The sequence below is a fragment of the Chinchilla lanigera genome, unplaced genomic scaffold, assembly GCF_000276665.1.
Source record: "Chinchilla lanigera isolate Chin_1 unplaced genomic scaffold, ChiLan1.0 scaffold00056, whole genome shotgun sequence".
Taxonomy (NCBI): domain Eukaryota; kingdom Metazoa; phylum Chordata; class Mammalia; order Rodentia; family Chinchillidae; genus Chinchilla; species Chinchilla lanigera.
The window spans coordinates 14,403,281-14,427,218 of NW_004955457.1; the positions used below are offsets into that span (position 1 = coordinate 14,403,281).

At 42.9% G+C, this 23,938-nt stretch overlaps 1 protein-coding gene across 3 annotated transcripts in view; it reads right to left on the minus strand.

The window, feature by feature from the left end:
- Positions 1 to 23,938, minus strand: part of Alpk1 (alpha-kinase 1) — a gene marked incomplete at its 5' end in the record, with an annotated part of 119,091 nt that overhangs the window by 78,003 nt on the left and 17,150 nt on the right. Inside the window, 1 exon segment of one of the 3 annotated variants that reach the window (XM_005397100.2) lies at positions 12,928 to 13,129. 3 annotated transcript variants of the gene reach the window in all.

The window sequence follows — 23,938 nt, forward strand, 5'->3', positions numbered from 1 at the left end:
AGCTCCTGAGGTGGCTCCTCCAGCCTTTCCCGGCCTCCATGACCTCCCCATTGGTACCCCTTCCTCCCACACCTGTAATTTACACAAGGGAGGAAAAGAAAAAGGAGCGGCTTATTCATAATTATTTAAGACATTTCACTAAACGGTCTTCCTATAAAAGAGAGCACAAATTTCCTAAGACTCAAACATGACATGAAGTAGTTTATTAATCAAAATGATTTGACAAATGCACATCCTTCTGTTCTTATCCAAAATAAATACATATTTAGATGTATAACACTGTTGAATATTTTTGAAAGTTAGTAAGACAGCAAGCCCCCCCCACTGACCACAATTAGCAAATTCCCAAAAGGTAAAAATTTGACCACAGTGCATAAAATCATTATGAGTTATTAACAAAAATGTAAATTTTATAATCAAGTCACTTGAGAATGTCAACAGCACTCAGAAATTACCTTGTTCATTTCCCAGGACATTTCCAAACTTAAGGGTGCAGCTAAAACTATATTCAGATGAAGATTCACAGCTTTATAATCTTTAATAATAGAAATGAAGAAGTACAAACTATGCTTATCAAAAGAGAGCGACAAACTAAGCCTTAGAAAGTCAAGGGAATGAATAAACACAATTCTTTAAAAACAATTTATAGCTGGGTATGGTGGTGTATGCCTGTAATCCCAGCACTCTACAGGCTGAGACAGGAGGATCACATGAGTTCATGGCCAGCCTGGGCTACATAAGCAAGTCAAGGCCAGGCTGTACTACACAGCGAGACCCTGTCTCAGAAAAATAAACAAACAAAAGATTTATAAGATAGGTGATAAGTCAAAATCTAATTGTTTGAAAAAACTGTGAAATGGTTTTCCAAAAATCTAATGGAATAAAAGGAAAAAGGATATTACATCATTATAGTGAAGATTTTAGAAGCATAGTAGACTATTATACACAAATCCAATCTAAAATAGTAATTGTTTACATAAAGTATGTATTTTCTAGGACAATTCTGATGGTTAAAATTGCAGGAAAAGATAAGATCTAATTAGGACTACATGGAGAAATTTGCCTATTATTTCCAAGAAAGATGTCCAGTTTGGATGATGTGATAGTTACTTTCTACTAAATCCTCTAGAAATGTGTATTTAGATTATTACATAGACTTGAAAAATATGAAACTGTATAGCATTTCATGAGACGGACATAGCACTATTGATACCTGACCTGACTGACAATGAAGGAACTTGGTAACTATAGCTGTTGCCTTCTGTACCTCAGAAACATATTTAAAAATGTTCAACATCATTAGTGATCCAAAAAATGCAAATTAAAACAACACTGAGATGCCATCTCACCCCAGAAAGAATGGCTATTATCAAGAAATCAATCAATAACAAATGCTGGTGAGGATGTGGGGAAAAAGGAACACTTCTCCACTGCTGGTGGGAGTGTAGATTGGTGTAACCACTGTGGAAATCAGTAGGGAGATTCCTCAGAAAACTAGGATTAGAGGTCCCATTCAACCTTGCTATTCCCTTGCTGGGTATTTTTCCAGAAGAACTGAAAACATCATACTACAGCGATATATGTGCACCCATGTTTACAGCAGTAAAATTTGTCATAGCTGACTCTTGGAAACAGCCCAAATGCCCATCAACCAAGGAATGGATAAAAAAGATGTGGTATTTTTATACAATGGGGTATTACTCAGCTATAAAAAAGATAAACTTGAGGCTTTTATAGGTAAATGGATGCAACCAGAGATCATACTCATAAGTGAAATAAATCAGACCTACATGTGTAGACATCCTATTGTCTCCCTACTGTAAGAACCTGAAAGAGTAAATAAAACCCAAAAGGTACAATAGATATAATGAAAAGGTAAGAAACTGCTCAAAGAGAAGGAACAACTGAGATTAGGGAAAGGAGAAAAGAAAGAAAGAAGGGAGAAAACATATGTATATATAAGAATAGCTGGGATAATTGAACTGCTGATGTCTACTGGCTTATTGAAAGGAACAGTTAATACTTAAATCTTTTTTTTTTTTTTTACCAATTTTGCACGTGTATATCTGGTAATCTGAACAACTAATCTGAAGACAACAATATGCAATATAAAAACCATTGTTGAATTTCTGCCATCTTAATTAGTGAAACTCTATTGTTTCTAATTTTTTATTAGTTTTTTTTTATTCTCTTTACTTGTTTGATCAATCCTGCATTCTTACATCTGGTCATCTGAGCAACTTCCTTGAAGATAATAATATGTAATACAACAACCACTGTTAATTTCCCATCCTCTTGTTTTGAAATTCTGTATCATTTTAATTGTTTTTGTTTTTGTGTTGTTTTGTTTTTAATCTTTGTTGTTATTTTTTTCTCTTAAAAATAAATAAAGAAAAAGAATTCAAGCCTCCCAGTGCAGTTTCCACCCACCTGTCTTCCCCCAACTCAGCTCTGAATGAGTTTGTTTGAATCTCATTTTGTCCGATCTACAAGGGACCCCCTTGCAGAACACTCTTACTCTACCTTGTGTAGCTGCTCATTTGATGGCTCTTCTGCTGGCATCATTGAGTCTAAAAGGAACAAGAGAAAACCTAGACTTTTGGCCCATCATCTATTTGCTCATCCAGTCATTTAGACATCCAACAAGTATTTGCGGGGCACCAACCATGTCAGATGCTATTCTAGGCACGAAGGGTACAGGAGTAAACAAAACAGATTTAGTAGTTTTGAGTTAGACCTACAAGAAGGTCATGGACTTGTTTTTTGCTATGTAGCTGAGGCTGGTCTCAACTCAGGGGGATCTTCCTGCCTTGGCCTCACAAGCGCTGAGTTTACAGGTGTGCGCCACCAAGCTTGGCTTGTTTTTGTATTTATTTATTAATTTTCCTAAAATGCAGTCTCTCGTGAAAGACTGCTGGCAGAGAACTTTTGCTGTGAACAGTAAGCTCTTCCCTATCAGTGTGGATTCAGTCAAGACCCCAAGAGCTTAAGGGTTCGTTGGGCTGCGAGCCCTTTTTAGAAACACAGGGATGTGCAGTCTCAGTGGGGAGAAACTTTCTCTGGAGCTTCCTTAGCGCGGTCAAGCTTGGCCTTATTTGGAAACAAGCCTGCGCAGTCCCTGAAGAGCAGGACATTGTAGTTCTGCCTTCTGATTACTGTGTCCATGCGGTCTCGGAGCCCACTCACACTGGGGTTGGCAAACAGGCTCTCCAGGAGTTCACCCACCTCTACCCCAGCGGGCTCCAGCTCCTCCCTCCACTGGGAGCATCAGAGGACTGCAGGAGGCCAGAACCCAGCCACCACCCGAAGGATGCCAACATGCTCCTTTTGGAAAATGAAGATTTTTAATCATTTGGGCATCTTTTCTTTTAGGCCAGGCTACATCTTAATGGTTCAAATCCCAATAAGAAATTTTCTAAAGCGAATGACCGCATTCCTCTAACTCAAACATAATCTTGGTGTTTGGCACATGCTTAGCATCCCAGTACTCTGGGAGGCTGAAGCAGGAGGATTGCAAGTTCAAACCTTGCCTGGGCAATTTAAAGACTAATCTCAAAATTGAAACAAAAAAATTTTTTTAAAGAAAGGGTTGGGGATATAGCTCAGTATGAAGGCCCTGGATTCAATTCCCAGTACTGACCCAATATACAAACCATCAAACTAAAATGGAAAAGTCCCTTCTATCCTGTTTTTATTTTTCGATCTGCCCCGTATAATAGGGCCACCTCACTTGTTCTCATATGCCCATAATTCACTTCCTGGCTCTTCATCCACACCGCCATCTTGGGCACTACGTTTGCAAAACAAACAAATAACTAGACAGAGAAAAGGAATCTTAGTGCAACTAGTGTGCAGTGCCTCTGGACGGTGGAGGCTGGGGAAAACAGGTAAAGACTGTCACTGCCAGCCTCTGCCACTGTCTCACAGCAACTGTGCAGGAAACATGGACAACAGAATATCACACAGATATTACTCCTTGCTCCTAATGGCATAAACCATAAAGCTTCTATTTACAGAAGGCCCTAAGAAAAGAATATGCTTTTTTTTTCTTTTTGAGGTAGGGTTTGGCTATGCAGTTCAGACTGTCCTTGAACTTACTTTGTAGCCCATGCTGGCCTTGAACTCATGGCAATCCTCCTGCCTCAGCTCCTGAGTGCTGGGGTTACAGGCATGTGCCACCATGCTGGTCTGAAAAGAATATTCTTTAGCCAGTTCAGTTTTTAAAGAATAATCTGCTCTTGCTACTTAGACCTTGTTACCAAGGAACTCTGTTGTCTATATTTTTTTTCACAAAGCCCACCTAATGTGTGTGCCTTTTTCTTCCTGGAACTAGACACAAGTGCAGCAAAGATAATTTCACGTGCAAGGGACATCCCAGTCTATCCCAGATCTCTGCGGTCCTTTCAACACCCAGGCTTCATAGATCTCTGAGCTGTCATGGAGTTTCTCCCTTACCTTCTTTCCCCTGTGTCTTATCATGCGTCTTATGTGTTGGCTACTTTTTCCAAGCATATCACTTAACATAATGTCACCGGTGATATGGCTGTGGTTGATGTCCTGTGACATGGAGGAACAGCTGAGGCCCCCGAACACTAAGTGATGGCATGGAACTGTCTGGAAACTGTGGCAGGGCATCTGTGAGTGGCCGGGACAGGTCTTCTCTAATTCTACAGGCAGGAACTTGGAAGATATACACAGATGACTGTTTGAACCCAAAAGGACCACTGTAAGATGGATTTGGGCCCAAACTCCCACGTCAGTGAGATGCTATTTTACTGGCCTATCTTTAAACACAGATGTTCACAGTAATTGTCCACCCCAAGCTGAAAGAGCATCTACAAAAGCAGACTTAAGTGAAGTCTGAAGCTGCAAGGCAGTTTTCTGAGAGAGGGAGTCCAATTCTCACAGCATCTCATTTGCTGCAAGGCTACCTCTCCCAGACCCACACACAAACCCACAGGGAGGTTTGTCCATGGTGAAGGAAGGAAAGACTCAAGATTGGTCATGTTTAACACCCTCCATAAGTAAATGAAGATGGAAGTACAGCCCTCCTTACTGCTGGCCATGAAAGACAGGTGGGAAGGTGTTTCCTCCATGAGCTGAACTTTGCACAGTATGTCTAAGGGTTAGATTTTGCATACAAGGAAAGAGACCCATAGTGCTCATTCAGACACAGAAACTAAAGGTTTGCTGAGATGATGAGGAAGGCAAGGAGCATAGCTGGAAGATGAGGTTTGAGGTGGTGATGTGTGTATGGACCTCCCAGAACACATCCTTGGTGTGGGGATACCTGTGTCACACGCAAAGGTCAACCAGGGTCTATGCAGAGAACACCCTCAGTAACCAGATGGGCAGGAAGACAGTCCTGCAAGTGTCACTCTGCCTCTTTCCTTGGTCTCACTAGTGGATTTCCTCCATGGGTCTCACTAGTGTTCCTCCATGGGTTCAAGAACAAAGTGATCATGGTGACAAAGAGACAGATTACATGTGGGCTCAGCCACGCGGATTGCCCTTACCAAAGCAGACATGGTTCCCACCACTAGTGAATGTTCAAGGGTCTGGCAGCAGCAATCCACACTGAGATGTCTGTACAGCTCTAAATCTGGGGATGGGGCAGTGTGACCTGTCCCTTGTCAATTGATTCTACTAAACTCTTCTAGAGTTGGTAGCAATTTTTCTCCCTGGAATGGATATCTGACCTCCCTGCTTGGCGTCTATTAGCAATACACTCTGTAGACTCTCTGAAAGTTTAATTCACCCCCAGTAATCCCATTACATCACTCTGGCCATAGATACGATGGCCGTTTTCCCAGGATCCACTGGTTATACTCTCCCCCAGCAGCAGCCTGCCTTACACAGTGGTTCAGCGGTTTATTGGAGACTCAGTTTTGGAGCAGCTGGAGGACATTTGATGAGGGGATGGTATTGAGCTCCAGGAGATGCTGTATGCTCTGAATCAATAATCCACATAAAGCATCGTTTCCCCAAAGGACAGATCATACATGTCCAGGAATCAAGGGGAAGAAGTAGGAGTGGAACCTTCTGCTCCTTCCTGAGAGCACCAGACTGAGCAGATTATAAATCCAGCCTCACAGTCAGATGCAAAGCCTGGGACTGTTGCCAACGCTTCTATCTTACTGCATGTGCAGCAGTGTGCTTGCTTACTCATTCACTCATTTCTTTTGTCCCCTCCCTGTTGCCTGTTACTTTATAAAGGTTATAGTGGTAGTGACTGCCTTTGTAGTTGAGCCCATAAATAGAACATAAATGCTTTTACAAAACTTCTTTCTCTTATTTAAGTGTCTGTGCAGTAATTCTTTCTAGAATTAAATTCTAAGGATAAGCCTGCATTTGTGGATGCGTTACCACTTTTCCCAGGCTGCTGACAACGGTGCCATCTCACGTGCTTCTCTTTTGCCTTGGTTGGCAGGGAGCTCCCTGTCACGCCGAGTCATGCACCGAGTCTCCAGGACATTGCTTTCTCCCAAATGGTTTATAATCAGTTTTTCATTTTCACTTTTCCTACACTGGTTTAAATGCATTTTTACTAATGGCATGTCACTTTGAGACATTATTATCAGGACATAAATAAATACATAAGTGAACAGACGGCGCCTTCAGTGAGACAGGTCATGACTCCCCTTAGAGGCTTGGCCACACAAGAGCCTATCATTCTGCAGCTCTTACTGAGTGTCATCCTGTAACCCCAGGACTGTGTGCATCCTCCCGTCTCATGTCACTATTGTTTCATATCAGATGTCCCATTGTCAACTCCACGGGTAGCGCTTTGGGGGAATGGGGCGCTGCTCTTGGAGTCTTTCAGTGTCTGCTTCCAATCACTTCTGTCCTCCAAAGTCTGCCCTTTCTTTCTCTCTCTGTCTCTCTTTCTTTCATTTCCCTTTCTTTCTTTCTTTCTTTCTTTCTTTCTTTCTTTCTTTCTTTCTTTCTTTCTTTCTTTCATCTTCCTTTTTCGCTTTCTTTCTTTGTCTTCCCCTTCTTTTCTTCCTTTCTTCCTTCCTTCCTTCCTTCCTTCCTTCCTTCCTTCCTTCCTTCCTTCCTTATTTCCTTCCTCCCTTCCTTCCTCATAGTAATGGGGATTGAACCCAGAATGCTCAGACTAAGCTACAACCCTGCCCTTTTTTTATTTCACTTGGCTCAAATTTGTGATCCTACCCAGCTCCCAGATAGCTGGGATTACAAGTGTGCTCCACCATGCCCAGTGTGCTGTCTTAACTTCAAATCTACCCTGAAGATTTGAATTTAGAATCTTCCAATTCCAAATTATCTGACAATGTCCAGATTTACCATAGCTTATGTTAACGGCAACCTCAGGACTTTTAGAAGTTATCCGAATGGCTCATTCTGAGATGAACTGAGGACTTCCTCCTTGTTTGAAATGAAGATGTGAGATATGTGGGTTTCTGCCAGTCCCATGCTGTAAGTGAACACAAAAGTCATCATTTCTTGGAAGATGTGTTCTTCACAGGAATGGTGAGCAAGCAGCACCAGCTGAGAATTAGATTGGTAAAAGTACAAGTGGTAACTGAAAATGATGTTGAATATTTAAATTTTTGAAAGGAACTCATTACAGTAGAAGACACATTGCCAAGGATGATGGGATAAGTGCATTCTAAGTGAGAGGTTACTATTTTAAGAATTGTGAGTGATTAATAGCAAAATTTTATTACTGTAATACAATTGATCAAATGTTTACAGCAATTTCTGTCAAACAAAAATATCACAATGTGTCTTTATTCAACGTATACACCGGATCTGACACCATGTGACTTCTGGCTCTTCCCCAAAGTCAAAAGGTCCAAGAAAGAGAAACATTTGAAATCAGTTCAAGACACAAGGCAGCCAGGACAGCATAAATAAAGACACTTAGGAAAGACTTCCAGAATTGCTTCAGAAAATGGCAAGAACAATGGAACAAGTGTGTTTAATGCAAAGGAGGATTTTGAAGATCGATGGCAACATGGCTTTTACTGTCATAAGTTATTTAGTTGGAATAGTCACTGTACTTGTCGATCACACCACATGCATGAACTGGGCTCAACACAAGCTTTCAGTTTTTTCCTTTCTAAGCTTTCCGAATGATACTGTCTTACGTAGACACAGTTCCCATAAGTGCTGGGTTCATCTTCCCCTCTTCTTTCTATCTAAATGGATCTTTTTCCTTCCTGCATTCTAGTTGTTCCCAAGCATACAGATTTATTCTTCTTCATGCCTTCAGCACTTTTGCACATCTCTCCTGTGTACCAGACACAACGCTAAAAATTTGTACAAGAAGATGACGCAGTTTCTCGACCTCAAAATTTCATGAGTGTGGGGAGTCCTGCATCTTCACAACAACTCAGCCTCATGATAAATGATGGGACAGAGGCCCCACGGCAGCCTTACGATGTCCCTTCACTTGATCACAGTTGAGAGGCTCTCTGGGGTCAGTGACCCTGCCTTATAAACAGCAGAAGGTAACCCATCTATTATGGGGTGAGTTGCTGGGCTCTTTCACAGCTGAAAGCATCAACAACACCTCACAGGAACTTGCATGAGCAGACACAATCTCAGAAAGTCACGCTGATTCTTGCACAAATCCACATGGGTGTCACTGTGACCTGGGATGGTAAAGCTAGTCCTAGAAGGTACGATTTTAAAGGAGAAAACCCATATTTCCCAAGTAGGGTGCAGCAATTATACAAAAGCACTAAAGAGCTCCCCTGGGAATCCTGAATGCCTGGCCTGGCACTGTGGTTGTCTCTGTCAGCCCAAAGAATGATGTCAATTAGAGATCGTGATTGGTCCCTGGAGATTTGCACTGTGCATATGAAAAACTCAACAAGCAAGCGAGGGAGGATGCAGGGATCAATCTGACAGAAAGACAGACACTAGAGTGAGTTCAGATCATTAAATCATGTTGCATGTGTGTATTTGGAGAGGATAACACCTCTGTACCTGTCAAGAGACTTCCAAGAAAGCTATCTATGTTCCCTACTTGATCCTCCTTTCTGTTTATCAGTGCAAGCAACTAAAGTGAACCCTCAGCCTAAGCATTTCAACCAGAAGTAAGCATAGTCTGTCCACTCCCAACAGCACGTAGGGCTAAGGGTGTCAGAGAAGGGACCCCGGGCATTCCCAAAGAATCCATCTGGTGTGTGTTGTGAACAGCCTTTATTAACATACTGGTTCTTCTCAGCCCTGTCCTTGACAACAAAACCCACAGCTTTCTTCTCTAGGCAGTCATCATTTCTTTGTGCTCCCACCCAAGCTCACCACATACAAGCCACCCAGCTTGCAGATTGCTCTTACAGTCCTCAGAGGATCGCATGTGACCATCCACATCGGTGTCCTACCTGGGGATGTTCTGTTACATTGATTGCAGCCACAATCAACAGCTGTTTGCTGCATAACTACTGTCTTGTTAGTCACCAGGTTCTTCTTTTGCATTTCTCACCACTCAGGGATTTATATTAAAAGGTAATCAGGAAGAGCTATATGGTTTAGCACCATTTCACAGCTGTAAACAAAGTCTCTTTCCTTCTGATTGACATAGAAACACTGCACTTCCATTAACGTCTGGATGACAGAGGCCCTGGCCACCATACAAACAGCATTTACTGAACACTTCACTGGGTCCTCTCAGCCTAAGAGCTCACAGACACCATCTGACTGACCTGGGACTTGCAGTAAGTTGATGAAGTGTTATTGTCCATTTGCAGATGAGAAATCCAAGGCCATAGGAGGTTAGGCAGCTTCCCCAGGGCAGAGTTAGGGGGATGTGGAGTTGGGATTGGCACCTACACCTGTCTCTCACTCGACAGCTATGCTCAGGCCAAACTCACCCTACTGTCTTCAAGGATTTTATTTTTTTCTATTTTTGAAACCTAGAGTGATTGCCCATGGCTTTTCCTATTCATTGTTGTTAGCACATGTCTGCGGTACCTAATGACCGCATTCCTCCTGTGGAGTTGCACATCTACATGACACATCTTCATTGTTTTTGTCTCCTTCTCCTCCCTCCTTCTTCCTCCCTCCATCTCTTGGTCCCCTTCACATTTGCAAATGATCCACCTCCCTGTTTCCAATGGTCTTTTATTTTGCTCTTTCACTTATGTACATTTTGGTTTCTCATATGAGAGAAACCATGTAGTATTCAAACTTGTGTGTTGGATTTATTTCACCTCATATTATGGTTGCAAGCTGCACCCATTTGCCTACAAGTGACTCAGTGCCAGGGCTCTTTCCACTATCCATTGCTGTCACCTTGAGGTGTAAATGTGCCTGCCGAGGTGGGGTATCTTCCTCCTGCTTCAGTGAGCAGGACAGACGGATGGGGGTCAGGGTACAGGGATGAAACTGCAGGGAGGCCTCCTGCACCATAGTGGGTCCATGCCATGTACAGTGGCGCCCATTTCTCCCATTCCTGGAGCTGACACCACCCAGACCTGGCTGGCCCGAGCTGGCCCTGACCCTCTCCGTGGACACGAAATGAAGCTGTGCTCAGTCCCCAACTCCAGGCTCGCATCTGCAGCAGAAGCCTTCTCTGTAAAGGAGCCTCACATTAGGATTTCAATTTTATTTTCCTGCAGGGATTGTCTTTTAAGAAGTCCACACGTTCCACTTTTCAAGGTAACTCCTTTCATTTTCAGTGGACTTTGAGTCTCTCCTCTTGCCCCAACTCCAGGGGGTGAGGTTCACTTAGGTGAGGTGGAGGCATGACCACCTCTAGGATTCTGTGACTTCAGACAGGTTGCTAAGATTTCTGGTTTGTATGAGGCCCCCACCTCCCAGGGGTCAAGGAGGCTTCAAGGGCAGATGATCAACACCTCTAGTTTCAGAAATTCTGGGGTTGAATTTGGCTGAGAAGAATAGTGCACGCCCAGATTAGCTTTAGCACGGAAGGCATCCTATTGGATGGACAAAGGGTTATCTCATAGGCAAGGACAGGAAGTGAAGTTTTTGTCAGGGCTAGAACCAGTCAATGGAAATCAATCTCCTCTCCCTCCCTCCCTCTCTCTCCCTCTCCCTCTCTCCCTCTCTCTCTCTCCCTCTCTCTCTCTCTCCTCATCTCCACTCAACAATCAAGCTCTGATCCACTTTTCATGGGTTTGCATGACCTCTGGATTCAAGCATTCAGCAAAAATGAACACAGTTGTAGCACTGCTAGTTCAAAGATAGTCAGATGAATGGATAAAGAAAATGTGGTATTTACACACACTAGAGTACTACTCTGCCATGAATTTGTACAAAAAAAGGGATGCACCTTGAGACCATAATGTTAAATGAAGTACATGAGACACACAGGCTTGAATATCACATGGTTTCTCTTACATGAGAAACCCTAGATATACATAAAGAGAAAATAAAAGATAGATAATAGAAAGTAGGGAGATGGATCTTTCTCAAATGGGAAAGAGATGGAGTTGGGGAAGGAGAAAAGGCATTAAGCTGTCTTACTTACATTTACCACCTCCCACAAGGGATGTGAACATGGAATACTGCAAACATGTACTGATAAAAAATGAAAACAAAAGCTTAGCCCATCACATAGCTTGCTGCTTCTGTCACCAGAAAGGTTTACTTTGGCTCGTGGTTCCAGTCTATAGCTCCTTTTCTCCATGGTTCCTCCATGGGCTGTGGTGAAGCAGATGATAATGACAGAGAGAAGAGAGAAGAGAAGAGAGAAGAGAGAAGAGAGAGGAGAGAAGAGAGAAGAGAAGAAAGAGAGAAGAGAGAAGACATTGTTCATTTTTGCTGAGTGCTTGAATCCAGAGGTCATGCAAATCGATGAAAAGTGGATCAGAGCTTAATTGTTGAGTGGAGATGAGGAGAGAGAGAGAGGGAGGGAGAGGAGATTGATTTCCATTGACTGGTTCTAGCCCTGACAAAAACTTCATTTCCTGTCCTTGCCTATGAGATAACCCTTTGTCCATCGAATAAGATGCCTTCCCTGCTAAAGCTAATCTGGGCGTGCACTATTCTTCTCAGCCAAATTCAACCCCAGAATTTCTGAAACTAGGAGGGGGAGGGGAAGGGGCCGAGGACAGAATCCCCCTTTAAAGTCACACCCTCAGCGCCCCACTTCTTCCAACTAGTTCCCACCTCCTGATGTTTCCATGCCTTCCCAATCACATCGCCAGCTGGGAACCAAGCCTTTAACACATGAGTTTGAGAGCATTTCCAGTCCAAATCATAACAACAGGTGAAACAAAAAATAATCACCTCTACTGCAAGGTGATTATTCAAAGTAAAAGGAATGATGACAATTTCCATAAACTTAAAGATAGAAGCAGCGAGAGCCTCAGGAAGGCAAAGGATTGGCCCTGAGGTAGGGAAGGTGTCCTAGTCACTTTCCAGGCTCTGGGACTAAATATGTGACACCGGAAACTTAAATGAGGAGAGGTTTACTTTGGCTCATGGTTTCGAGGGTTCAGTCCATGACTGGCTGCCTTGAAAGTAGAAACAGCATGGGAGAGGGGTGTGGCAGTACTTTTCATCTCATGGCAGCCAGGAAGCAGAGAGCAAAGGGAGGAGCTGGGGACAAGAATGCACAATTCCAGCATCCTCAGTGGTCCACCCCCAGCTAGATCCCACTCCTAACGGCACATTCAACTATGAACTCACCAATGGATGAATCTTGTGATGGGTATAGCACCTCATAGCCAATCACTTTCCAAAAACCCCACCTCTGAACACATGGGACTTTTGGGGACACTTTGGATCTAAACCACAACACAAGTGCTCTCAAATATGTGGCCCACCTGGGGACACTAGTCTGAGTCTGAGTGGAGGGATCTAAACCACAACACAAGTGCTCTCTTTGGATCGTTGGATCTAAACCACAACACAAGTGCTCTCAAATATGTGGCCCACCTGGGGACACTAGTCTGACTTGAGTAGGGTACCACTCACTCACATGTCCCTTACCTGGCCACAGGAAGCCTGGGGGGAATTCCTTGAAGAGCAGGAAGGGCATGGTATGAGGGCAACTGCAGATATTGAAAATAAGGCCTTCCTTGGTGACCTCAGAGATCTTGTCGGTGCTTCAATCTCAGCTTATCTAAGGTCCTGAAATGTGTGAGCATGAGCGAATCTCCAACTGTGACAGCCCCAGAGGGACAACAGTGGCCTGGAGCAGTCACGAAGACTGAAAGGCATCCAGAAAAGGGGGGTGGTGCTTAAGGCTGAGATATGCAGTCATGAAAGTCTGTGTGACTGTACCCCAAGCTTATTTATTTTTGGTGCCTTGGCTCCAACTCTGGGCCTTGCATGTGCTAGCCAAGTTCTCTACTACCACTGAGCTATGTCCCCAGACCAATAGTGCAGATTTTATTGTCACCTGGACTAATATGTAATATAGTCCAGGGAAGCAGGAATTATTACCACCAGTGTAAGAGTAAACTCAGGGGTCTGGACTTCCAACTTGAATGTCCTAGACCTGTCTCAAGTTTCTCACTTCTAGTACTCTGACAAGGTATTCAGTGTTACTTCCTTCTCTTCCAGAGAATCTTGAAAGGTATTTATAGTTAACTGAAGTATCATCTTGAAATCTTGAAGTTAACTATAAGTTTCTAAGGAAGTGCTTAATGCTGGGCAAATTTATAAGTAGTCTCTACTTTGCACTGGAGTTTACCATTTGAGGAGGAAATGCCGGCTGGTGAAAGCTCCCCAATGGGCACAGAATCTTTCAGTTAGATTCAGCATGTGGTGAAAGGCTACGGAAACAAACAGCTGTAGTTACTGTGGGACTGATTTAGTGAGATGCAGGCCCTGACTTCGAGTGTTTGGACCTAATCAGTGATTATTTCATATAGGGAATCCTCGACTTGCTTTCCATGGGTAAGGTGATTAGCTGCTTTATCTGTTATAAAGCCAGGTAACTTACAATGTCTTAGAATTATTTTCCTGACTTTTCCTCCTAGTTAGGTCTGAAATCTGGAACCATCTTCTTAAGGGATTTGCTCTGTTTGCCTTTATTTGTTTATTTTTTGGTTCTTCCATGGTCAGCCCTTCTCATTAATTGATTATTTTGACAGAACAAGCATATTGAGGTGTACTGGGGACCGCACCCAGAGCCTTTGCATGGAGCCACATCCTTAGCCCTTCTTTTTTTTAAATTTTTGTTTTTTGTTTGAAACAGGGTCTCCCTGAGTTGCCCAGGCTGCATTCAGATTTGTGCTCTTCTGTCTCAGCCTCCCAAGTGCTGTTATTGCAAGAGTGTGCTGCTGTGTCTGGCTTGTTAGAACAAATATTTCTTGAGCCCTCTGGCGTAGCAGGAAACCACCACTCTTGCTTCACAGAATGATTCTGGGAAGGGGTGTGCACCATTGACCCTGGGCATCTCTGCCTGTTTTGGAGGGATGGGTCAAGAATGCCAGATCCAGCTTCTTGCCTGGGTTAGTTGTTATGATAGTATCTAATATAACCTTCTGGGACAGAGAGCAAGCTTGTTATTAGGCAGTGGATTCCCTAAGCTGAATGTTTCTTGGCTGAAACATAAACCCACTGCACAAACACTGCCCACTGGACCTCTCTCTGCCACTCACACCTATGGAAATAGGGGGACGCAAGGGACAATATCAACATGGTACCCGAGGCTGCCCACTGTGCTGTGAGGAACAAAGTCCTCTGTCTCTGAACCAGGAGGTTTGTGTCTTTTGCCAGCATCCATGAAGCAGGAGTGGGCTGGCTTTTTGAGCTCATAAGAAGAGTACAGTAAAATCCCACACCCTGACAAACTTACACATTCTTTTCTTCTTTTGAGACAGGGTCTTGCTATATAGTTGAGGCTGGATCTGAGCTCACTATGTAGCCCAGGCTAGCCTAAACTCTTGGTGATCCTCCTGCCTCATCCCCCCGAACGCTGGGATCACAGGTGTGCGTCACCACACCAAGCCTCAAACTTGCTCTTAATTTCCCAGAATTCCATCATTCCTAAATGAGCACCATACAGAGTGAAATTTTATGGAATCCTCTAAAAATCCATTTTACCTGAAATGGGACGAGAACAAAACATCAACTTGACCGACAATTTTTTTTTTTTTTTACCTTCTAAATTTTCCTGGGTTTGTATAAATGTTATGCTCTTGAAAAAGACAAATTCTCTGGAATTAAGGTTTGTGGCACTTTTCTTCTAATAATGTAAATTAGTCAAAATTTCTGGGTACTTGCTATGTGCTACACAGGCTATCAAGGTGGGTAAGGCAGTCCCAGACCTTCTAGGGGCCCTGTTCTCACAGGAGCGACAGACACAAGTGTGTATCTCAGACACGCAAGGCTGTGTTCTGATAGAGTGGGTAAAAAGTGACTAATTGCTTAGGGAAGAGGAGGTGGCACTGTTATGCTTTGTGCAGAAGACAGGAGGATGGGAGATTCCCATGAGTGGCCAGGGGCGAGGCGGCTCCTGGGGGCAGGGGGTGTGGCAAGGAGGTGGCAGGGTGAGGGCACAGCAAGAGCAACAGCGCAGGACATCACAGGTCCCCAGCAGTCAGTAGGTCAGCGAAGTGAGTGCAGAGCTGTCTGCTAGATGTCCCCGCGGGAACCGCTACAGACTGGCCCACTGCAAAAGCCAGCAAACCTCAAACTCAGGAGAGGTAGAGCTGGAGGTGATCGGGACTCATCTGCATGGGGCGATAGCTGGGATCAAAGGAGGAAAGCTAAGCTTTGAGAATGAGCGGGATTCTACCTAGAGGCCAAGGGGGGAAGGAGCCCGCAAAGGAAGCTGCTAGAACCTTGAGACCCTGGAAGTGCAGGGAGGGGAGAATGCGTCACAGCCACTTCTGGGAAGCCCAGCGAAAAGCTGGGAAGAGGAACCTGGGGTGGGGGAGTGTTGGGAAGCTCGGGAGGGTCTTGTAAGTAATCACCATCAACTGGAAGACCTGGAGCAAAAGGGCTGAGTTAACGCTACTAGTTACTGCTGTTAAGAAAAGAAAAGAAAAAAAAAAATGGAGTAAAAGACTCAACGGAAATGAAGATTTCATAAGAATTCTTAGATTTGAGCATGTTTGTGGCCAAGATGGCAGAAGGCCAAAAAAAGATAAAAGAGAAGGAATATAAATAATGAAAAAAAATCTCAAAAAGGGTGAAACAGGAAGGCCTAAAAAACAGAAGGAGGCTTGGATATAAGGCAGAATATTGTTTCCATGAGGCATGAAAGGAGAAAAAAAATGCCAGTGATTTACAGAAAATTGAGAGTTCCCTGTAGATAAGCCAGCAGCCTGAATTAAATCGATGGAAATCCAGAAATTAGGGTGGTGGGAGCGAGGCTTGGAAGGAAGGCTCCTGCACTGACTCAGGTGCTGTGCAGGACTGGAAAGACAACCAGTTGAAGATGAATAAAAGAACTGATGACACCAGTGAGCCCAGCCTTAGCTCATCCACAATGCACCTGACCAGAGCCAGCCTGGCTCAGCTTATGCCAGGTCAGCCCAGGCCTCGGAAGTGTATGTAACAGAAGTCAAGGAGACAAAAGAAAATCTATGATACTTATACAAATTATCAATGTCTCAGTCACTTTTCTTATTGCTGGAATGGTATGCCTGACACCTGCAATTAAGAGGCAGAGAGATTTATTTTGCCTCACATTTCAGTGCCTGGCTAGCTGAGGCTAAGGCAGGATGGGATGGCATGGGGTCTGGAGGAGGAGAGCTGCTCACGGCCTGGAGAACTGGAAGCAGAGAGAAAAGAGAGGAGCTAGGGAGGGAGATGGAGCCCTCCAGGCCATCCCCAGACCCACCCCTTCGGACCAGACCCCACCTAACAGCAAGTCAGGCATAAGCCCCCATAATCCACTCACTTCCTATAAACTCCTGAGCTCTTGGTTCACAGTCAGCGGCCCATTTACCCAACGAGTGCGGACTCGGGAGCCTGAGGGGACAGTGGTGAATTCAGGGATCAGACAAAGCAGGAATCCAGGGCGGTGAGGCGCAGTGAGAGAGGATGACAAAGAGGAGGCCGGGAGAGGCTCTCGCAGGCAGGGGCCTCTCAGGCTTGAGGTGGGGCATAGGGTGGGTCACGGAAGACAGGCTCTGTGTGGTGGCTGCTGGTGACCGACGCTGTAACGAGCTCGTGTGGCCCAGAGGCCCAGGCCCTTGACAACAGGTGAAGCTGGTGAGGCCTCGCGCCGCAGGCTGGTAGCTTCCCAGTTGGCAGTGTCGACTTCGCAAATCTATGCCTTTTACCCTGTCCATGTTGTTTATTGTTAGAGGAAATTAACACTATAAATGAGCATTAAGAGCTAAGTTCTATTCTCAATTTCACTTTATTTCTAGTTGGGGGGGGGACCCAAACTCACTGATTTGGGGCACTATACTATGGTAACTAGCTTTTCATTTTTTATTTTTCTTAATTGTACCTCATACTTTAATTCTGAAGTTTTATTTAATGTGTATGTTTCCCACTATAATATAAATTCTAGGTGGACAAGGAAGGAATGACCTGTATTGTTCTCTTCTATAGCCTCCGTACTTGGAATAATTTCCGGCATGTTCTAATATCCAAAACATGTATTATTATTAAATGTTTCTAAAAGTTTAGATAGATAAATTTGGGAAACCTCTCTTAGTGCTGAATCCTATGCATTGCTTACTGTTGATAAATTAGAAACATTTCTTTTCAGGGAAATCTGTAAGGTTCAAAGGTGAGTTTTATGGTTTCTGTAAACTGTTAAATTCTTTGCCTGTACTTGTGAAGTATAGAAACAACATGATTAATCTGAATACATTCTGTAATCCTTTCTCTTCAAGTGTAAAATTTTCAGAATTTTTTTTAAGTGTCAAATCTCATCAATCTTAAAGACTTGCACAAGTATGTTATCCAATTGGGTTATAAATACATCATTTTGTTACTGAAAATTCTGTAACAATGTTTATGGCAGTTTCTGGCCACGAAGTCAATTCTGGATGTTAATTAGGACTTCAGTACCAACAACTGTATGGGTTTTAACGCATTTCTGTTATTTCAGAGTCGGTAAAGAAATTCTTCTTCCTCCTCGCGCCTCACTGCTGCCCTCTTCAGGTGGCGCATATCAGCACAACATAAACTCTGGACTAGGTTGCCTTTTTACTTAATGAAAACAAATGGGGCACTCTACAGAATAAAAAAGGTCTAAATAATTTGCAAGTGTTGGTAAGGACCTGGGGAAAGAGAAATTTTGAGAGGCATTAAAATAGCAGGGCAAATTATTCACCTGATCCATAACCTTTTTTGAACTTCATTTTAGTAAAAACACATTAATCTTGAATTTCATCTTAAGAAAAATTCACTAACCCCCACTGTCTCAACGTCTGTGTTGCGACATAGCAAAGGTAAAAGTTATAGTTGTGCTTTCTATGGGGGAAGAGATTGCTAACCAACCTGGTAGTACAAGCAGCAAGGTGGGGAATGTTTAAGCTGTTTAGGGGGACTCTATTAAACTAGTAGAGAATTTCAGAATGAGTACACAGCTAACAGAACTGTCGATAAGTCAAAAGAACTTTATATATTTATTAAATGCTTCAGGGGTTTTTCATGTGCAAAAAAGAAATTCAGTATCTCTGCATCCCTGACCCTAGGCCTGTGTTTACGGCGTCCTCTTGTGCCCTCCTGGTCCTCAGCCTCCGTCCTGCAGGCGATGAAGCCAGCCAACCTCACCTATAAATACGGCCTTTCTCTCTCGGTCCCTGTTCTTGCAGCCTGTGCCGGGCTCTCTCCACCTCCCGTTTGGACCACTCTCTTCCAGCCCCGTCTTCTGTCACCTGTTCCTTCCCAATTTTCATACTCCATCCTTTGTCCCCTGACAGTTAGTGTCTTGAAAAGGCAGAACTGACTGTGTCACTTTCATATTTACAACTTCCTGCTAGCTTGTGGCCCAGATGATGAACTCTACCTCCTAAACCTGGCACGGCAGTCCCATCGGCCATGCTCGGCACCACCTGCCTCCGTGTTGTGTCTGCCATTGTGGTCCTGTCCTTAGCACCAGGGAATAGTGTCTCCAGGATCCCGGGTTCAACTCTGGCAGAATGTGAAAGGTCTGTCCAAAGTCAGTCATTCAAGTGTCTTCCATTAGAGTGTGATGCCTGTCAGTGACCACAGTGTCTCGCTCCTTCTTTTGTATTTGAGCATCTTATGTACGCTGCTCAAGCCAGGTTTGTGAGTGGATTGATGGATGGATGAATGAATGAATGACTCCATTTTATCTATGGAATCCTCAGTTTTCTGGTCCTAGGCTATAAAGCTGTTTCTCCGAAGCATCTCTAGGCTCTCGTAGGACAGAATGAGTCGCTCTCACAGTATTCTGCTCGTATTATGGACAGCTGTATATATTCCTGTCTCCTGTGCAAAGCTGTAAGTGCCGGAAGCGGTGTGGGGAAGGGGAAGGGCAGGAGTGCTGGAGGCCAACCCTGGGCTTGGTCCCTTGCCCTGCCCAGCTCTTCCGTGTCACCTTCAGTCTGCAGCCCAGCTTTTCTGAAACCAACCTTGGTTTCCTCGTCTCTAAATGGTCCACACCACCTCCTCAGAGGGCCGAGGCAAAGATGAAGTAAGAAAGAAAAGGTTGATGGCAAGTTTACACTTTTGGTACATTTGAGTATTTATTTCTTTCCCCTGCAGGTGAAGACCCTATTTAATGAATATATAGGTTCCCAGGCTTCAAAAACTATATACTCAGTAAGTGTTTTTCTGAGTCAGTAAGTGAATTTCAGAGCTATTATTATATTTTTTAAGACAGGGTCTCGCTATGCAGTTCGGGCTGGCCTTGAGCTCACTTTGTAGCCCAGGCTGGTCTTGGACTCACAACAATCCTCTTGCCTCAGCCTCCCGAGTGCTGGGATTACAGGTGTGCGCCACCACACCCAGTTCAGAGCTGTTACTCAAAAGTAATATGAGTATATACTGCAACAAAATCATCTAAACAAATATAATTGCTACTTTTTCCTTCCTACTCAGTAGAAATACTCTGTTCTGGTACTCTGAGATGTCTTGAATCAAATTCTTTTCATGTTTACATAATATTTAAAGAATAACACAGGTCATGTGGCTTGAGATATAACATTTTCAAAATTTCTATTATATATCCATTTCTCTTTATGTAGCCATTGCAAAGTATGTTTATGAAATGCCTTAATTAAAATGTAATTTTTGTTTTTAATGGTATAAATACATAAAAATGCTAATTAAGGAAAAGCAGAATATAAAACTTCATACAATGTGATAGCAACTATGTAAAAAATTATTGAAAAATCACTGAATTTTTTTCCACAAATAGAAAATTCCATCCTAAGATTCTTATAGTATCTCAAGGGACCATCAATACCTAAAAACATCTCGAAAAAGAGGAACAAAGTTTGAGGACTAATACTTCCTAATTTTAAAACTCACCACAAAGCAATGGTAATCAAAACAGTAGTATGTATGTATGTATGTATGTATGTAGTAGTATTTGTCATAACCACAAATATAAAGATAAATATATATTACTATATACTGTATTTAACAAATATAGTATATAAAATATAAAATATAGTATGCAGAGTATATAAATATAGTCTTTATACTATATAAAGACAAATATATACTACAATATACTATATATCTACTGCATACTATATTTGTCACAAAGACAAATATGTAAACCAATGGAATAAAATAAAGCCTAGAAATGAAATAGAACCTAGAAACAAACCACCATAAATACTGTCAAATGGTTTTAAAGAAGAATGCCAAGACCATTCACTGAGGAAAGGGTAGTCTTCACAACAGTACTGGGGAAACAGAATAGCCACAGACAAAATAATGAAGTTGGACCCTTACCTTACTCAACATACAAAAATAACTCACAACAGATAAAATACCTAAATATAAAACCCAAAACTATAAAATTTTTAGAAGAACACAGAGTGACTTTCAAGATAGTGGATTTGGCAATGATTTTATGAATATGATACCAAAAGCATTAAAAAAGTAGATAAATTAGACCATCAAAATTAAAACCTGTACATCAAAGAACCCTATTAACAGAGTGAAAATAAAACCTAAGGAATGAGAAAAATATTTGAAAATCACATACCTGATAAGGGATTAGTATCCAGAATAACTAAAGAGTACCTACTATTTAACAGCAGAAAACCTTTTTTTTAAAAAAATGGGCAAAGGATTTGAACAGGTATTTCTCTAAAGAAGATATACAAATGGCCAAAGAAAACATGGAAACATTCTCAGTGTCACTAATCATCATAAAAATACAAATTAAAACCACAGTGAAAGACATCCTCACACCCCTTTGTATGGCCATTATTGACAGAAAATGATAAGCGCTGGGAAGGATTTGGAGATACTAGAATCTTTTTGTGCTATTGGTGAAAAAAATGAAATGGTACAGCTACTTTCCTCAAAAAGTTAGAGATAGCATCATCATATCATCCAGCAATTTCACTTCTGAAATGTACACTCCAAAGAATTTAAATCAAGAACTAACAGATATTTCCATAACATTTATAGCAGAATTAGTTGCAATAGCCAGAAGGTGGCAGTACTAAACACGTCCATTGGTGGATGAAGCAGTAAGGGAAATTGGTGCACACATACGATGGAAAGTTAGCCTTGGAACAGAAGGGAACTCTGACATTGCTACAATGTGAATGAACACACACAGGACATTAAGCTAAATGCAAGAAGCCCGCTATAAAAATGGTTCTCTCCTGAAATGAGGTATTTCAAGTAATCAAATTCATAGACACAGAAAGTGGACCGGTGATTTCCAGGGGCTCAGGGCCAGGGAGAAATGGGAAGTTATTGTTTAATGGGTACAGAGCTTCAATTCTGTAAGATGCAAAGAGTTTTGTGGGTGCGTAGTAGTGACAATAGCCCAACGATGTGAATTGCACTTAATATCACTGAACCATGTATTAAAAATGGTTAAGATGGTATACTTTATAGTATGTGTATTTTACTGCAATTAAAAAAATCACGAAGAATAATCAGAAGAAAATACAACAGAATGTTGATGTTATTGGCTTCTAAGTGATATTTTAAAATATTTTCTCTTTCTTTTCTTGTTTACTATAATGACTACGAATTACTATGGAAGTGGCAAAAAAACTTAATTCCAAAGTTTTATATGAAAGATTACCAAAATTTGTGTTCACTGTATTTTGATCCATTCTAGTTAAGAAAAAGACATTGAACACAGTGGATGCTGTTTTAGCACAAGAATAAACTGGACAAGGAACAGTCCTTACTCTAGTTCTCCTGTAATGTCATGAGCCTGGTGTTTGACACATCAGATAGAGGAAGAGGAAGCTCCCACGCATGAGCCCAAATGATAGTGGAGAGATCATCACTGCCCTTCCTTTTAGCTACACAGGAGGTGGAATGTCACACCAAGGGACTTGTTCTTCATAGCTTTTGGTCTCCTTCCTCTCTTAGAGAGGGGACTTCGGATCTCTCCATAGACTCTTGAAGCAGTTCAACCCTACAAGAGTGAAATCTTGCCATCAGAAGTCTACACCCTCGGCAGTAGTGATATCTGATCATCTTGTTGTGTAAAAGTAAACAGATTTTGCTGAAAAACACTTCTGTTGTTACTTCTGGGCCACATAAGAAAAAAGAATCCTCACAAAAAATTTACTTATGCTGAGCAATTTGACTTTGTCACATGTTAAAATGACAGCACAATACTTTAACCATGGTTTACATTTACAGCTGTCCCGCAGCCACCTTGCAGGGAAGCTCACTCTGCTATAGTCCCGGGCCACCAGTGCTGGGTGAGCACCTCCTGCTCCTTATGGCCACCATGGGTCACACATCCCTCTTTGAAACTCCTATCATCAGATGATGTCACCTGCTGCTAACTCCCCAGGCATTTTAGCTCTTGGATCACTGTTTCTCTCTGCAAATCATTCCCATTCTCGCAAATTTCAATAGTCGTGAGTGATCCAGGATTCTCAGCTCCTAGAAGCCCTTTCTTCCAAAGATTCAGTCCTTCACACCCTACTCATCCACTCCCCCAGCGTCCACCTAAGCTGTATTATCACCAACAACAGCCTCTCTACCACAGTTCCCAATCCAAGGGTCCCATTTCTGTGCACTATTGCCCACCTTGTCCTCCTTTAGTCCCCCAAACCCAACAGTCCTAAAATTCCCCCTGACTCTAATCCTTTGATCCTACCTCCTTTTCATGGCCCCTCAGCCCGAGGTCCTCTCTTCTTTCCTTACCCAGTTTCATTGCTGTGGTCAGTCATGATAGTCAAAGGTGCATCCACCTTGATTCCCCTGTCTCTCTTCTACTCGTGACACTTGCTTAGCAAAACTACTACTCTGGTTAAATCCAGCTTTTTCACAGAGGAAAATACTGGGGGAAAATTACAAAACTACACAGATTTCACCTTAAATTCCTGAAGGGTGCTGTTCATGCTGCCTAGCACTCATACCATCTCAGGGCTACTCCCCGTTCACTCCCATAGGTGACTTTCCTCACATTCTCTCTTCCTGCTCTACCCTCATTCTCTGCAATCAGAAGGTGCCACACACTCATCACCTCTTCCCACCCAACAAGAGCTGCACCCCACACTGCCTCCCATCTGCTCTCAGAGCTGAAGGTCACCTGGTACCCTCTAAAACCAAGCCCTCCCTCATGCAGTAATTCTCAACACTGTTCTCCACTTGAGGATACTATGGTTTAGGACCACAGTACTCTAAAAGACTTATGTGATCTAGGTGGGGGTGTTAGAACATGATTGGATCACAGATCATGGGGTGCTATACTCATCAGCAGAAGAGGTGATTACTTGGAGTGTGGCCAGCTCCCTTTCCGGCTCCTTCCTCTCTGCTTCTTGGCCACCAAGATGTGAGCAGCTGTCTTCCACCAGGCCCCTCTGCATGCCACCCTGCCTTAGAGCCAGCCGACCATGGACTGAGTCCTCCGTACACTTTGAGCCAAAATAAGCCTTTCCTCCTTTACATT